This window comes from Nannobrachium achirus (genome assembly GCF_963921795.1).
Source record: "Nannobrachium achirus genome assembly, chromosome: 11".
Classification (NCBI taxonomy): domain Eukaryota; kingdom Metazoa; phylum Chordata; class Actinopteri; order Myctophiformes; family Myctophidae; genus Nannobrachium; species Nannobrachium achirus.
In genome coordinates this window covers 27,978,429-27,995,649 of record NC_137820.1, presented here as the reverse complement: position 1 = coordinate 27,995,649, position 17,221 = coordinate 27,978,429, and the positions used below count along the sequence as shown (strand labels likewise).

At 42.1% G+C, this 17,221-nt stretch overlaps 1 pseudogene across 1 annotated transcript; it reads left to right on the top strand.

The window, feature by feature from the left end:
• The first annotated feature begins 4,954 nt into the window (after positions 1 to 4,954).
• LOC308294249 (kinesin-like protein KIF2A) lies at positions 4,955 to 16,138 on the top strand (annotated as a pseudogene). Its single transcript has 2 exons — positions 4,955 to 7,599; positions 16,124 to 16,138. The product of its transcript is annotated as a kinesin-like protein KIF2A (transcript).
• Positions 16,139 to 17,221: the final 1,083 nt, after the last annotated feature.

Below are 17,221 nucleotides of genomic sequence, written 5' to 3'. Positions count from 1 at the left end.
AGGAGTAGTTCACAGACAAATGAGCTTGTAGATCTGCTATTTTAACTAGTTTGGGTCTTCCACCTATGCTTTCCACCGCTTTCCTCCTTTGTAGGAGGAAAATTTGGTGGATTTTTTTCAACTTGGTCAAGTTTTTAATAAATCTTTATTCAAAAGTCATTACATACAAGACAATACAAAACAGACAGTGAAAGACGGAAAATGTTTTTCACTGGTCTTGACATAAAACCTATGTTTTGACGCCTTACTAAAGTCTTATGTAATTTTGGGGGTTTTGAAGACAATCTGAAAAAAATGAATTAATTTCATATCCACGCGTTCGTCTCGAAGAGCTATACAACATACTAAAAGACGGGCGCTTAAAATCTATTGGTTTCCGAGTTATCACACTTTGAATATTGCATTTGTTGAAAAAAGAAAAAGTAGGGTTCCAGGGGTCGCACAGCAATGTTTCACACATCCACACGTTCGTCTCAACGAGCTATACAACATACCAAAGGATAGGCACTATCGGAAATTTAAGGCTTAAAATCTATGTTTTGACGCCTTACTCAAGTCTTATGTAATTTTGGGGGTTTTGAAGACAATCTGAAAAAAATGAATTAATTTCCTATCCACGCGTTCGTCTCGAAGAGCTATACAACATACTAAGAGACAGGCGCTTAAAACCTATTGGTTTCCGAGTTATCGCACTTTGAAAAATCTAGGATTGCATTTGTCGAAAAAAAGTAGGGTTCCAGGGGTCGCACAGCAATGTGTCACACATTCGTCTCGACGAGCTATACAACATACCAAAAGATAGGCACTATCGGAAATTTAAGACTTAAAATCTATGTTTTGACGCCTTACTATAGTCTTATGTAATTTTGGGGGTTTTGAAGACAATCTGAAAAAAAATGAATTAATTTCATATCCACGCGTTCGTCTCGAAGAGCTATACAACATACTAAGAGACAGGCGCTTAAAACCTATTGGTTTCCGACTTATCGCACTTTGAATAATCTAGGATTGCATTTGTCGAAAAAAAAGTAGGGTTCCAGGGGTCGCACAGCAATGTGTCACACTTCCACACGTTCGTCTCCACGAGCTATACAACATACCAAAAGATAGGCACTATCGGAAATTTAAGACTTAAAATCTATGTTTTGACGCCTTACTATAGTCTTATGTAATTTTGGGGGTTTTGAAGACAATCTGAAAAAAATGAATTAATTTCATATCCATGCGTTCGTCTCGAAGAGCAATACAATATACTAAGAGACAGGCGCTTAAAACCTATTGGTTTCCGAGTTATCGCACTTTGAAAAATCTAGGATTGCATTTGTCGAAAAAAAAAGTAGGGTTCCAGGGGTCGCACAGCAATGTTTCACACATCCCTACGTTCGTCTCGACGAGCTATACAACATACCAAAAAATAGGCACTATCGGAAATTTAAGGCTTAAAATCTATGTTTTGACGCTAGTCTTATGTAATTTTGGGGGTTTTGAAGACAATCTGAAAAAAAAATGAATTAATTTCCTATCCACGCGTTCGTCTCGAAGAGCTATACAACATACTAAGAGACAGGCGCTTAAAACCTATTGGTTTCCGAGTTATCGCACTTTGAAAAATCTAGGATTGCATTTGTCGAAAAAAAGTAGGGATCCAGGGGTCGCACAGCAATGTGTCACACATCCACACATTCGTCTCGACGAGCTATACAACATACCAAAAGATAGGCACTATCGGAAATTTAAGACTTAAAATCTATGTTTTGACACCTTACTATAGTGTTATGTAATTTTGGGGGTTTTGAAGACAATCTGAAAAAAATGAATTAATTTCATATCCACGCGTTCGTCTCGAAGAGCTATACAACATACTAAGAGACAGGCACTTAAAACCTATTGGTTTCCGAGTTATCGCACTTTGAAAAATCTAGGATTGCATTTGTCGAAAAAAAAGTAGGGTTCCAGGGGTCGCACAGCAATGTTTCACACATCCCTACGTTCGTCTCGACGAGCTATACAACATACCAAAAAATAGGCACTATCGGAAATTTAAGGCTTAAAATCTATGTTTTGACGCTAGTCTTATGTAATTTTGGGGGTTTTGAAGACAATCTGAAAAAAATGAATTAATTTCATATCCACGCGTTCGTCTCGAAGAGCTATACAACATACTAAGAGACAGGCGCTTAAAACCTATTGGTTTCCGAGTTATCGCACTTTGAAAAATCTAGGATTGCATTTGTTGAAAAAAAAGTAGGGTTCCAGGGGTCGCACAGCAATGTGTCACACATCCACACGTTCGTCTCGACGAGCTATACAACATACCAAAAGATAAGCACTATCGGAAATTTAAGACTTAAAATCTATGTTTTGACGCCTTACTATAGTCTTATGTAATTTTGGGGGTTTTGAAGACAATCTGAAAAAAATGAATTAATTTCATATCCACGCGTTCGTCTCGAAGAGCTATACAACATACTAAGAGACAGGCGCTTAAAACCTATTGGTTTCCGACTTATCGCACTTTGAATAATCTAGGATTGCATTTGTCGAAAAAAAAGTAGGGTTCCAGGGGTCGCACAGCAATGTGTCACACTTCCACACGTTCGTCTCCACGAGCTATACAACATACTAAAAGATAGGCACTATCGGAAATTTAAGATGTAAAATCTATGTTTTGACGCCTTACTATAGTCTTATGTAATTTTGGGGGTTTTGAAGACAATCTGAAAAAAATGAATTAATTTCATATCCACGCGTTCGTCTCGAAGAGCTATATAACATACTAAGAGACAGGCGCTTAAAACCTATTGGTTTCCGAGTTATCGCACTTTGAAAAATCTAGGATTGCATTTGTCGAAAAAAAGTAGGGTTCCAGGGGTCGCACAGCAATGTGTCACACATCCACACATTCGTCTCGACGTGCTATACAACATACCAAAAGATAGGCACTATCGGAAATTTAAGACTTAAAATCTATGTTTTGACGCCTTAACTACAGTATAGTCTTATGTAATTTTGGGGGTTTTGAAGACAATCTGAAAAAAATGAATTAATTTCATATCCATGCGTTCGTCTCGAAGAGCAATACAATATACTAAGAGACAGGCGCTTAAAACCTATTGGTTTCCGAGTTATCGCACTTTGAAAAATCTAGGATTGCATTTGTCGAAAAAAAGGAGGGTTCCAGGGGTCGCACAGCAATGTGTCACACTTCCACACGTTCGTCTCGACGAGCTATACAACATACCAAAAGATAGGCACTATTTGAAATTTAAGACGTAAAATCTATGTTTTGACGCTAGTCTTATGTAATTTTGGGGGTTTTGAAGAAAATCTGAAAAAAATGAATTAATTTCATATCCACGCGTTCGTCTCGAAGAGCTATACAACAGGTGAAACGCAAGATGTTCCACTTGTTTTTTCAAAGTCTTCGAAAATCCCCAGAAAACGACATACTATATTATATAGCCTTATGTCGAAACGCAAGAACACGTTGCGGTGTATGAGACCCTGTGTTGCGGAGGATGATAAAGTGTTGCGGTGTATGAGACCCTGTGTTGCGGAGGATGAAAACATTTTGCAGTGTATGAGATCATGTGTTGCGGACGATGATAAAATGTTGCAGTGTATGAGATCATGTGTTGCGGACGATGATAAAATGTTGCGGTGTATGAGACCTTGTGTTGCAGAGGATGATAAAGTTTTGCGGTGTATGAGACCTTGTGTTGCGGAGGATGATAAAGTGTTGCGGTGTATGAGACCTTGTGTTGCGGAGGATGATAAAGTGTTGCTGTATATGAGACTGTGTTGCGAAGGATGATAAAGTGTTTCTATGTATGTCGAAAAGCAAGATGTTCCACTTTTTTTTCAAAGACGAGGTTTCGACATAAGGCTATAGCCATATAGTCGTCCAAAAGATCACATACTACGTATATATAGCCTTATGTCAAAAGCAACCCCCAAAAGACGACATACTATATATAGCCTTATGTCGAAACCTCCAAAAGACTTTGATGATGATGATAAAGCGTTGAGGTGTATGAGACCCTGTGTTGCGGAGGATGATAAAGTGTTGAGGTGTATGAGACCCTGTGTTCACTCACTCTGCCTGACAACACAAAGATGATAGTTTTCTTAACCGATAATAGATGATACAGTTTGATAGACAACATGACAGATAGATCACTATCTGACAGCAGGACACCGCAGGGAATTGAAGCCCGTCCCAGTGAACCAGGAGTTCCATACCAGTGTCTTTATGAGATTGTCTTAACGTTGCGTTTGTGTTCTCTTTCTATTAGAGCATACTACATGTGTTAAATACAGTAGCTCTATGTTGTGATAGTAATCATTGCTTTAGAGTGTTTGTTCAGCTCTATATTGTGTCGAAACCTCCAAAATACGACATACTATACTATAGCCTTATTTCAAAACCCCCAAAAGACGACATACTATAGCATCATGTGGAAACGAAAGATATTCCACCTATTTTTTCAAAGTCTTCGAAAAAACCCAAATGACGACATACTACAGTCTTTTGTCTTTTTGGGGTTATACAGTATATGGGCAGCCGCATAAGGCATAAAAGGGACATGACGGCCAGAGACAGATGACATAGATTTGTGGGTTTTAGACGGTAGGCTAGATACAGGTATTTTAGTGAACCTCTGAGCAAACCGAATTCCCCTTGAGTCCTCAAAAATGCACACTTTAAGTCTGAGGTTGGTTGGTTAAACGGCTCACACACTCAAAAATGAATGCACAAGTTCTGTGCATTTTTAGATAGAAATCGCAATCATAGACAATGGAAAGGAAACAGCCGAGGTCTGTGTTGTGTGTGACGTCAGCCCAGAGCTCAGTCAGACCTATATATATAGTTTGACATCACGACAGAGAGAGGACACGTAAGGGAATAGAGACACAGTTGAGAGAGTAGAGAGACAGAGAGAAACCTCTGAGTATGTCTCCTTTACCCGGGAACGTCCGGCTCCAGTCACTCGAGGCGGGAAAGGAGCCGTTCGAGAAGGTGTACCGGATGGGCCCGGTGCTGAACAGCGGGGGATTCGGCACGGTGTACGCAGGCAGCAGGATTGCTGACGGCGCGCCGGTTGCCGTGAAACACGTTACCAAGGTCGACAACTGGGGCACGATCAGGGGCTCCACGGTGCCCCTGGAGATCCTGCTCCTGAGGAAAGTGAGCAGCGCGTCGTTCCGTGGGGTCATCCGCCTTCTGGACTACTACAAGTGTCCGGACGGCTGGCTCATCGTCATGGAGCGCCCAGAGATGGCCAAGGATCTGTTCGACTACATCACAGACAAGGGCACCCTGGACGAGGAGACGGCCCGGGGCTTCTTCCGGCAGGTCCTGGAGGCAGTGCGGCACTGCTATGCCTGCGGCGTGGTGCACAGGGACATCAAGAACGAGAACCTGCTGTTGGACATCCGCACCGGGGACCTCAAGCTGATTGATTTCGGTTCGGGGGCCATTCTCAAGGACACGGTCTACACTGACGTCAGTGGTACGCGAGAGTACATTCCGCCCGAGTGGATCCGCTTCCACAGATACCACGGCCGCTCAGCGACGGTGTGGTCGCTAGGCGTGCAGCTGTATGACATGGTGTGCGGCAACGTCCCCTTCGAACGGGACGAGGAGATTCTCAGAGGACGCCTGCACTTCAAGAGAGGGATTTCTCCTGAGTGCAAGCATTTGATCAAGTGGTGCCTGGCCCTGCGGCCTTCGGACCGGCCCACTCTGGAGCAGATCTGGAACCATGCCTGGATGCAGGCCCATCCTGCCCCTGCCGTGCCCTGTCCGTTTGGGAGGATTGGCATCGGTACTAATGTGCAAATAAAGTGCAGTGATGGGCGAATCCACCAAGCGACCGTGACCTCAATGAACGAAGACAACAAGAGTGTCACAGTGGAGTGGCTTGAGAACAGAGACAAAAAAAGGAAAGAGATCGACTTGGGGAGCATATTTGCACTAAACCCACATGTGTCACCAGATGGGATTATCTGCCGCTCAAAGACCCCACCACCGCCTCCCACTCCTGCTTCTGTCAAAATCAATATAATGGTAAAGAACGATAACACACTAGCACTGTCTAAGAGTGACACTCCATCCAGAGATACAAGAGTGGCGTTGGCCTGCACCAGGCTGCCCTCGGAGTCTGAACGAGCAGCCCCTCCCTCGCCCACCCAACACCCTGCACAGGTTCAGACACGACCACACCAGAGGAGTCCAAAGAGGAAGTCCAACTGTGTGAAGGAGGTGGAGAAGCTCCAGGAGCAGAGAAAGAGACGTCGGCTACAACAGCAGGAGCTGAGAGAGAAGAGAGCGCAGGAGGCGACTGCCATTCCTGACTGTGAGATCATGACCATGATCAGCGATTTCAGAGCCGGTCTAGAAAACAGACCTCTGACCACTGCCGACCTGATCGAAGAGCACAGAATATCCGTTTGCGTGAGGAAGCGTCCACTGAACACGTCGGAACTGGTGGACGTGATCACCGTCTCCAGTAAAGACGAGGTGATGGTCCACAAACCCAAGCAGAAGGTCGACCTGGTCCGTTATCTGGAGAACCAGAACTTCCGCTTCGACTACGCCTTCGACGACTCCACCACCAACGAGATGGTGTACAAGTTCACGGCCAGGCCTCTGGTGGAGACCATCTTTGAGAGTGGCATGGCTACCTGCTTTGCCTACGGACAGACAGGGAGTGGAAAAACACATACTATGGGTGGAGAGTTTTCTGGACAGAACCAGGATTTCTCCAAGGGAATCTACGCACTAACCGCCCGAGATGTATTCCTCATGCTGAAGTACCCCAACTACAAGAAGTTGGAACTACAAGTATATGCAACCTTCTTTGAAATCTACAACGGCAAAGTGTTCGACCTGCTGAATGGTAAAGCTAAGCTGAAGGTGTTGGAGGACGGTAAAGGGCAGGTCCGGGTGGTGGGGCTGCAGGAGAAAGACGTCAGATGTACGGAGGACGTTCTCAAGCTCATAGAGGTGGGAAACGGCTGCAGAGCGTTGGCTCAGACGTCAGTCAGCGGCCACTCTTTCAGAAGCCACGCCATGTTCCAGATCATCCTACGAAGAAGAGGCAACATGCATGGAAAGTTCTTGCTGATCGACCTGGCTGGGAACGAGAGCGGGGCCGACACATCCAGCGCTGACCGCCAGACTCGTCTGGAGGGAGCCGAGATCAACAAGAGCCTGCTGGCACTGAAGGAGTGCATAAGGGCTCTGGGACACAACAAGGCGCACACTCCTTTCAGGGCCAGCAAGCTCACTCAGGTCCTCAGAGACTCGTTCATCGGGTACAACTGCCGAACGTGCATGATCGCGACCATATCACCCGGCATCACGTCGTGTGAGAACACGCTCAACACACTGCGCTACGCTCACAGGGTGAAGGCGCTGACGGTAGACTCCGACCGGGTGATGGAGAGGGATCGAACCGGCTGCCACGCGGTCAGCCCGCTGGTGCTAGCACAGCAGAGAGATGATCTCAAGTTGCTCTGTGAGAAGACTGAGAGGAGTCTCAGCTTTCTACCTTCCAGGAAACGGTGTCTCAGATGGTGGCGATGGAGGAACAAGTTCTAGTTATCTCCTGTTATTTGAGGAGGGGTGTTATAAACAGATCCCTAGACCAGAATTGTCTATACTTTTACTTCTACTCCACTACATTTCAGAGGCAAATATTGTACTTTTACCCCACAACATTGTTTTTTAAAACTTTACTACGTTACTAGTTGCTTTAGTTACTAGTTACTTTGTAGATTTTGATTATTACAAGAATTCATTGCTTCAGCTGATCTACAGCCTCACAACACAGATCTGCTATAATTCGGCTATAGATCTTTTATACATTTACATACATTTGACATACAATATTTCCTTTTGGTACTTTTAAGTATATTTTGATGCCTATAGTGTACTTAGCCCGTCTCTCCCAGCTATGGAAAGAACACATTAAAAGGACTTCAGTCTAAATTAGTTATACTTTTATTAAACCCCTACACTGTTAGGGAGGGGAATCAGCTGTTTTAGGAAAGTTTTTTTAATTTTTAGAATTTATTTAAATTTTTAATGAAGAACATTTAGGTTCCATTAGTTTTACTTTTATTAAACCCCTACACTATAGGTAGGGGACAATCATGTTGTGTTATTTTAGAACAAGGTAAACTTGTGTAGAGGAAATAATCTGTATTTTTGAGCGGTGCTAACCTATCCTACATCTGGCTTTGTATATGTCCCGCCTTATCCACAATGGCCAAGCTACAGCAAATTAACTCATAAATAGCACTGCTCACTTAACACTGGGAGTGATTTTTAGAGTAGATTTGAATTCATAATGAAGAACGTTCAGTGTTTTTTTCCCACCATGTTTGTTTCTTTTTTAATTGCTTGCCTTTAACTGAGATGGATTGCTTATTTAGTTGATCTCAGAGGAGGTCCTCCTTACTTAAAGAGACTCGCAACATTTTCACTTCATCTGGTAGCTTTGGCTGACACATCTGTTTGAATTCTGCAAATACCTTGGGCTGGTCAAGATCTATACTTTAACCCTTATTTCAAGGGGCGAGGCAACGTATTTACAATATTCTTTGCAAGGAAGGCTAAGTATCTAAGTATATTTACGCCAAGGCCATTTTGTAGTGGGCATTGTCCCCGTTATGTGTTTTAACTTGACTCTTGTTGATGTTATTTGTCATTTGTTTCACATTATGTTTATTTTATTGTTTGAATGTATAACTATACGATATTGTATTTTCAGGTCAACCTTCTTAGAGCCAGTCTGTTCATTGTGGGCTTGCCTGAAAGGTGAGAACACTATGTTATCCTCATTATTTATAATAGTGAGTTCCGCCACAGACAGTTCTAAGGCGAAAACACTATGGTTTCGTCATTATTTCCGCCACATATCGTGTTCCGTAAGCCAATGAGGCGCAATTGGTGGAAAGAAATCTGGGAGTGGTGTTAGCTGGAGTATTGGTTGAGCTTCACATGACAGTTAACACACTGCAGATTATAGTCACGAGCGAGCCCACACTGTTTCGTAGGAACAGTATTTCTAGTTTTCACTTGAGACTTTTTAAACATTTCAACTATTGGCTTTTTGTTTGTATGCACCCTTTTGGTCAGAACCTGAAGGACATTCATATATTGTCCATTATATACGTTTGAAATTGCATGTAGAACTTGAACGTGTAACGTTTTTCCCCATAGATATGGGCTGTCTTCCTTAATATTAATTTTAATATTGATGACATCAGGGATTTCCATGTATGGGCATAACAGATATTATATGTTGTGATGTCATGGGAACCACTCTAACAGAATGCCTTTTATGCCCATACATGGAGTTCCCTGATGTCATCAATATTAAGCCCATATCTAACAGGACTTCATATGGGAATGCCCATATCTGTGTGGCTGGTTCAGACAAGGATCTCCATGTATGGGTATAAAAAGGATGTACTATACAGTACATGGATCTATGGGTAACTGGTCCGATAATACATCAGTGGCCAGATGGCCAAGAATTGGCGCGACCAGGGCGAGGTCGCATGTCGCCCTGAGGCATCTTACTAGTATATTTAGGCCCTAGTAGCACAACAGATAATGATATCAGTGCTATGTACCTTCAAAAGCACCTTTAGTGATGAAAATAGTCCTTTGTCTAAAAATCTTGTTTTAAGCAGAAATTTGTGCCATGTATCACTTGATGAACACACATGATGAACATGAAGCTTTGGAAACAGATTAAATTTACCTCCATACAAAAGTGACACTTTCAAAGGACTGTGACTAGTAGGCCCCATTTACACTGGTAACCAAATCCAGCCTGAATCAGATCTGCCACATCCAGATTGGAATCTGATTTGTTCCATGTGACCATTTAAACCAATCGGATTCCAATCTGGATGTGACACAGATCTGATTCAGGCTGGATTTGGCTGCCATGTGTATGGGGCCTTATAAGCTGCGTCTCAAATCCTATTTACTTGCTTGTATGTTAGTAAAGGAAATATAGAAGGAGATGTCCCATTTCTGATGACGTCCCATTTCTGATGACATCACATGTAGGGCCAACTCCCTTTCAGGGGCGTTCTATGGTTAGTGGGTAGGAAATAGGATCTAATTTAAGGACTTGAGACGCAGCACATGTCAATCACAGTCAGGCACCTTGAGAAGGTAGATGGGGATGTTATTCTTCTAAACTAGATCCTCACCCCTCCACTCACCCGTTCCTAAGGGATCCTTACCCGTCCTTATAGAGTAGACTGTAGAGAAAACATGCCGTCATCTTTCTACATCTGGTCCTGAAAATAGAAATGGTACCAGAATTCCATTTGTTGGGACATATAGAGGGGTGGGTCTATACATGCTATTGGTTGGAAGCTTGTCAATCAAGCTAGCCACCCCCCTCCTACGGCATACACTAGTTTATCATCAATTTTGAAATACATGGGGCCGTAAATGCATATCATGGTGATTGAAAGCATAAAGTATTTATGACAAGTTTTTATTAAGGTAATAAATCAAGTGTAAAGTTCGGCAAAAATTAATTCACTTGAATGAAGCATAATGGTAACAGGGGGGAAAACAGCGAAACTAGTGGCCATTCATGTGAAATTTCGCTTGAAGTGTCTTCCTATATTGCCTTGGCTTGCAAGCCGGATACTATGCCTTTTGGTCCTTACCATATTATGGTAAGGACCAAAAGGCATAGTATCCACTTTATAAATATTATTTATAAAGTGGATAAATCTGTATGCAGCCTTATTCACGTTATTCCTGGCCCCGCCCCGGCTTCCTGTTCATATCCTGAAAGAGGCGGAGGCTGAAAAAGCTGTCCTGAAAAACATCATTTGGTTTCCTGTTGTCCTTGCATTAAAGTGTCAGTAGTTGGTGTTCTGGGCTCTGTGTGTACCTGGGTTGCCATGTCTGCTTATAATAAGCAATTAGTGTATTTAAAACTAGACCAGGTCAACCTGGTTGTGCCAGACCCCCTGTCTGTCATCATCATTTATGACATCATGCCTTTTGTAGGCATGTCATCATCATGTCATCATCATATATACCCTTTATATAGAAAACCAGGACAGACAGACAGACCGACATTTGCTTATGTAGGCCTACCCATTTCATGGGTCTGGCAAAAATAGTATAGTTGCTTATTGGGCTTACTTTCTAATATTTTTTCTGTCTTTAAAAAGTCTTTTCATATCAAGGACCCCAGATTAACATATTTGTCCACAGTCGCAGACCCCCATCTGAAAATATGTGGTGCCAGGGACCTCCACACAGATTTATGTTAAAATGTTTAAAATATTCAAAATATTTTTTCTCAATAGTTTTTAAATAGCAAATATACAAGCTCACAATATGTCGCAATGTGACACATTGTGAGCTTGCTGATCTGCTATTTTGTAATGTAAATGTAAAGTAGTATATAGCCTAGTTGCTTCTGTTGGGCTTATTTCTTTGGCAAAATCTGGCAACAGACAATTCCATCACTTCCTTACTTGGGAGGAAGTGAAAAGATGTTTTGCCCTCTGTAAAATAAAATGGCAACCTCCATAGAGGGCCAGGAATAACGTGAATATATGCCTTGATATGATGATGTCACCCTTTCTCCTTCTCTGATTGGCTATGGGCATCCCTGATGGCTATGGGCGTAAACACAGAGAGATTTAGTTCCAGACAGACAGGATTTCTGGAATGTATAGATAGATAGATAGATAAATGGTGCCATCTGCTGGTTTAAAGGGGTATAGACTTACCACACATCAAGTCCCTCACAGAGGTTCGGGTCTAATGGCACCTGCCATGACTTAGAACTACCATTTCTTCATGTAGTGCCATGAGTGCCAAGTATTTTATTTAAAGAGTTGGACACAAAGAAACTTGTGATTATTAAGAGATATCTAGCTTTCATACAGTACCCACAAACCCACATGCAAGACCCTACACGGTAAACCCCTCAGTGTTAAGTTATCCATTTATAGTGTACAAAAGTGTACAAAATGTGAGTTCGGGTGGTTGTTTGTGGGCTTCCATGAATGGCCAAACTTGTTCAAAAATGCCAGCCACAAAGTTTGTTTTACGCCATTGCATAAGCTTTGCAGGACGAGCTGTGATTGGCTCGTGGGACACCTGATAAAATTAACTCGTATAAATAGCACCCCTCAAAAAAATCACACCCAATGTGAAGTGAGCGGTGGTCGTGGTCGTGCTTGCTTAACGTCTTCAGACTAGGATTTGGGTCTAGGATGTACAGGCTATGCTATACACACACACGTTTTGCTATGGCAAAATGCTGAGGAAAAAGGCTACAGACACACGCACAGCCACTCTATGGAGCGGTTTACCACCGCTCAAAAATGTCCGGGTTTTGAACCGTGGCCTACATCTGGCCAACACGAAATAATGTAACCAGATATGGCCTACATCCTGGCACAAACGGTTCACGGTTTGTTGTGTAAAATGTCTGGTCAAAAACTGGAGGTAAAAAATATCCAGGGCTCAATGTTTGTTGTGCGCCAGGGTCGAATTGGCCAATCTTCGAAGGACACATTGTGATTGATTTGCAGGACACTTGATTAAATTAACTGATAAATGGCACCACTTACTTCACACTAGGTGTCTCTGTCGGGCAGAAAGCTCATACAGTATGTCCAAAACTGTTACTTTTAAGGATTCAAATGAAAGTGAAATAGCAGAAGCAGCAGATCCACAAGCTCAAAACGTATCACTCCAAGTCACGTCTTGAGCTTGTGGATCTGCTATTTTTGATACATTTGTGTGACACATGTAGTATGATCAGGCCGGGTGTTAAAAAAAAGAATAGAGATTAAGAGGTTTCTGCCCGTACAGCAAGGTGTGACACTTTCACAATACAACACGAAGACATGGAGCATATATGGGCAACTGGCGGCCCCCCACCTTCACGTAATGCGGCCCGCAGGTTGATACCGGAATACTGATATATTATTGATTTCAACTGTTAACAATTCCAAACATAACCTGCTTTAATTCCGTCAGTCTATATTAGTTAATTACTTAATGACTGGTATAGTAGTATTAAAATGTATTTTTTTAATGTCCAATTTATTCGTATTTAGGTTCATAAAGTTAACATGAGTATATAACTAAATGTGTTTGAAATTAAATCAAAATGTTACATTTTAGGATTCCAATTAAAAAATAACAAAAAATTATTCAGGATTCTAATTCAAAAGAAGCAAAAATAGCCGATCTACAAGCTCAAGGGTGATGCGTTTTGAGCTTGTAGATCTGCTATTTTTGCTTCTTTTGTATGAGATACTAGAATGACAAAGTAGGGCGTTGAAATATGCAATGTGGCCCTCTGGAGTGAAGGTGGAAATATAGCGTACCTCGCCATCATCAAAGTTGCCCACCCCTGAATAGAGGAAACCAGGCACACACCATAACTGGATGAGTTTATTTGTTTCAGCACTGAAGATGCTCACAGTTATGATACATGGGGATTACATGAGTCGGTTGTGTTCCTGCTCTGTAAAAGGGCCTCGTATGGGCCTCAGGATCAGATGTCCGTAGTGTTGCTAGCTTCCCATTGTAGAAAACAAGTATAGAGAACAATAGGGTATTGCTTTGTGTCTGTAGTACTGAGATCCTCTAACAAAGGGCTAAGTTATACTCCGTCGCTCGACGAGAATCGGGTTTTGATTTCGTTGAGCGACGCGATCGTGCGATAAAGTATGAACTAGGAAAGAAACGATAGAGCTCCTGTACAGAGTGAAGAGAGGAAGCATCGTTCAAAACACTTTATCGAGGAGGAGGAGGAAAACGTGGCAAAGGTACAAAGAAGAGGAGCAAGGAGAGAAAAGACGGGCATGCCAAAGAAAGGAGTGGGAGAAAAAAAGGGGGGAGGGCGATGTGAATGAAACGAAACAAAGAAAATAAGTTAAAGTTTAGCGAGAGGGAGGAAGGAGAAAGTGACAAGGGGCTGAGAGTGAGGTCTGTTATGGGACGTTAACACTAAAAGCCATGCAAAGAAAAGCTCATGTCAACATGCACACAGCAATACAAGCTAAAAGCGTCAAGAGCAGGAATCCCCAGCGTGGTTGAGAGAAAGACGGTCAACCCCCACAGTTTGTCTGTCTATTTACAAAGAGAAGAAGTGTCGGATCAGGAGCTGGTGTCCTCTTAAAGGGGAAATCCAGACCAAAACATATTCCCCCTAAATGTGCCTTTTTTCATAGATTTTCCTCCCTGGTTTGGTGGATTTCTGTTATTGTTGCTCCTCATCCGAGTTTTGACGACCCCTCCTCACAGCTAAAATGGGGTTGGAGCGACTCTCCCATAATCGCTTATTTCGGGCGCTCCAAAGTTACTTTTTTCTTTATGAATCGTATATTTATAGTTCCTTGAGACCACCCAAAGTGTTGTTAGTCCACTGGATGAGAAACGGGCTGTAAACAATGACTACGTAGCTACGTAGCTACGCTATTCTAGAAGCTTACTACGCTAGAAGCACGTTATCTTCTCATTCATACTACTGGATTCTAGCGATCAACAGACTAACTAGATTATATTCTTTTGCTGTTATTTTTATTTTATTTATACCACAATGCCTTGTTGTGTATTGAAGCAATAAGCCACAAGAGGCGAGTGGTTACCTGGTATTTTACACCGGCTGAGAGGCGTAGGGAGACACGAGGCGCAGCCGAGTGTCTCCAACCCTCTCAGCCGGTGTAAAATACAGGTAACCACAAGCCTCGCGTGGCTTATTGCTATTCTAAAACAGTTACAATATGGTAACATGAAAAATCTAGACATGTACCAATTAAAACTGTTCTATTTCACTAATAATACACTATAAGGTCTGCTCTGCAAGAAAGTAGTCCCCAGCTACAAGAAAGTAGTTCCCGGCCAGGCTGCAGAAACAACACAGGTGCAGATAATTGGTGCACTGTGGAACACTGTGGAAAGAAATAACGCACCTGGGTTTGATATAAACTGATTCAAGGTGTGTGTTATTCATGGGTTTGGGGCTGTTAAGTATGACATCATTTTGTAGGCAGAGGAGAATTTCTGCCCCCAGTTTCCGTGAATCTTTTTACTATTTTTACTATTTACACATTTTTCTTCTCTTTGTTATTGAAAGGAAAGTGTTAGAATGATACTTTAGTCGTTATTTTTTAGTAGTTTTTTTAAATAGCGAGGGACAGAAAATGCTCTGGGGGCAGATTCTCCTCTGCCTACAAAATGATGTCACGGCTTAAAAGCCCCATTTGTAGCCCTACAGTGGCCATGTTGAGGACCAACACAGGTGTTTCACTTGTCTGATTGGCATAGAATTAAATGTTCTACATCAATCAGAACACCTGTGTTGGTCCTCAATATGGTCGCTGTAGGACTACAAAATGAACCCATGAATAGTCTCATATACCACAGCAACCAGCCAATCAGAATCAAGGAATGGAACTAGCCGTTTTAGAAAGGCCTATACTGGCTGTCATAACTCTAGGACAAAGCCTTCTTTGCACTACAGAAGTTACGTTAGCCTGTTTCTCATCCGGGTCAATATGTGGTGGACTAACAACAATTTGGGTGGTCTCAGGGAACTATAAATATACGATTCATAAAAAAAAGTAACTTTGGAGCGCCCGAAGGAAGCGATTTTGGGAGAGTCGCACCAGCCCCATTTTAGCTGTGAGGAGGGGTCGTCAAAACTCGGATGAGGAGCAACAATAACAGAAATCCACCAAACCAGGTAGGAACATCTATGAAAAATGTCACATTTAGGGGGATATGTTTTGGTCTGGATTTCCCCTTTAAGCCCCGATTTGTACTTTGTTGTGCGACGTGTCGTGTCCGCCACACGCTGCGGGCTCGTAGATCCGCTACGTTCGGCGCACGACATGCGTCGCACGACGGAGCATTAAATCGGGCGTCGACGTCCGTCGGCCTGGCCCACACGCACGATGATATGAAACTGACACATATCAATAGAAGAGCATATTCCCTCTCCAAAAAGAGGCTAAAGTCTACATTCTTTAATTACTGGTAAATCATTATATTATTATAATTCCTTTTTTTTCCTTTTTCTCCTTCTTTCTTCAACAGGCACAAGTTCTCTAATCCCTCGGGGAGGAGAGAATTTGTAACTTTGTCCATGTCCTGTTCTGTTAAAAGTCAGAAAAAAGAAAGAAAAGAAAGAAGAAAATAATTTTAACGTTTTTTTCTTATTTTTTCTTCAAATGTTGCCCCATTTACGAACGCACAAGAAGGTAATAAATAACATTCAACTGACCTAACAGCTTTCTTTCATATAAATAGTCAAGTTATAATAAATTAAGAAATCAAAACAGGTGAGATGAGGAACAAACATGAATAAATCAAGGGAAGAAATTACAAAAATATCCACAATTTGCATTTAACACTTCTTTTTTTTTCTTCAGTTCCTCTGAATCCTACTGCTGGTAAGTGAGACTAACGGCCAGTTCATGCTTCCACATACGACGGTGTTGTGCTCGCCGAATATAGCAGATCTACAAGTCCCAAGCTTGTAGATCTGATATATTCGCTACCACACCGTTGCATGACAAAGCATGAATCCGGGCTTGCGAGAGAGAGAGAGGTATGAATGGGAAAACAAAGTCAAAGTGCATCAGATAATTACACAACAGGAGGACAAACATGAATGTTTGTAAATCATCAACAGATCGATCCAGCGAAGTCGTACATGATCATGTTACAAAAAAATAATAACAACGATACATAGGAGAGGAAAACAAAAAGAACAGCATGTGACAAATGGTATACAGCAGGTATATCTAAACAGTGTCACAACTAGACAATCCATATTTGTTATTTTTTCTTTTCTTTCTTTTTTTTACATAAGAAATGATATTGGTCTGTACAACAGAATAGATCATTCATTTTAAATACCCACATACCCACCCATGCCCCAATACCATCTTGTAATTTCAGCTAATGTCCCCCACCCACCCAAACACACCCTATTCTGCTCACATCCCCCACCTTGCCTGCTCTGAAATAACAATTCCAGTCCATTTTTGCAGCAATAGTGATGAGTCTAATAAAGTCTTATTTTTTTTTTCTTATTTTCTTTTCTTATTTTAAACCCAACTTCTTCACAAAGAAAGTACATTTAGAAAGCAAACAATACAATCGGGCAAAAAAAGTGTCCACATTTTGGCC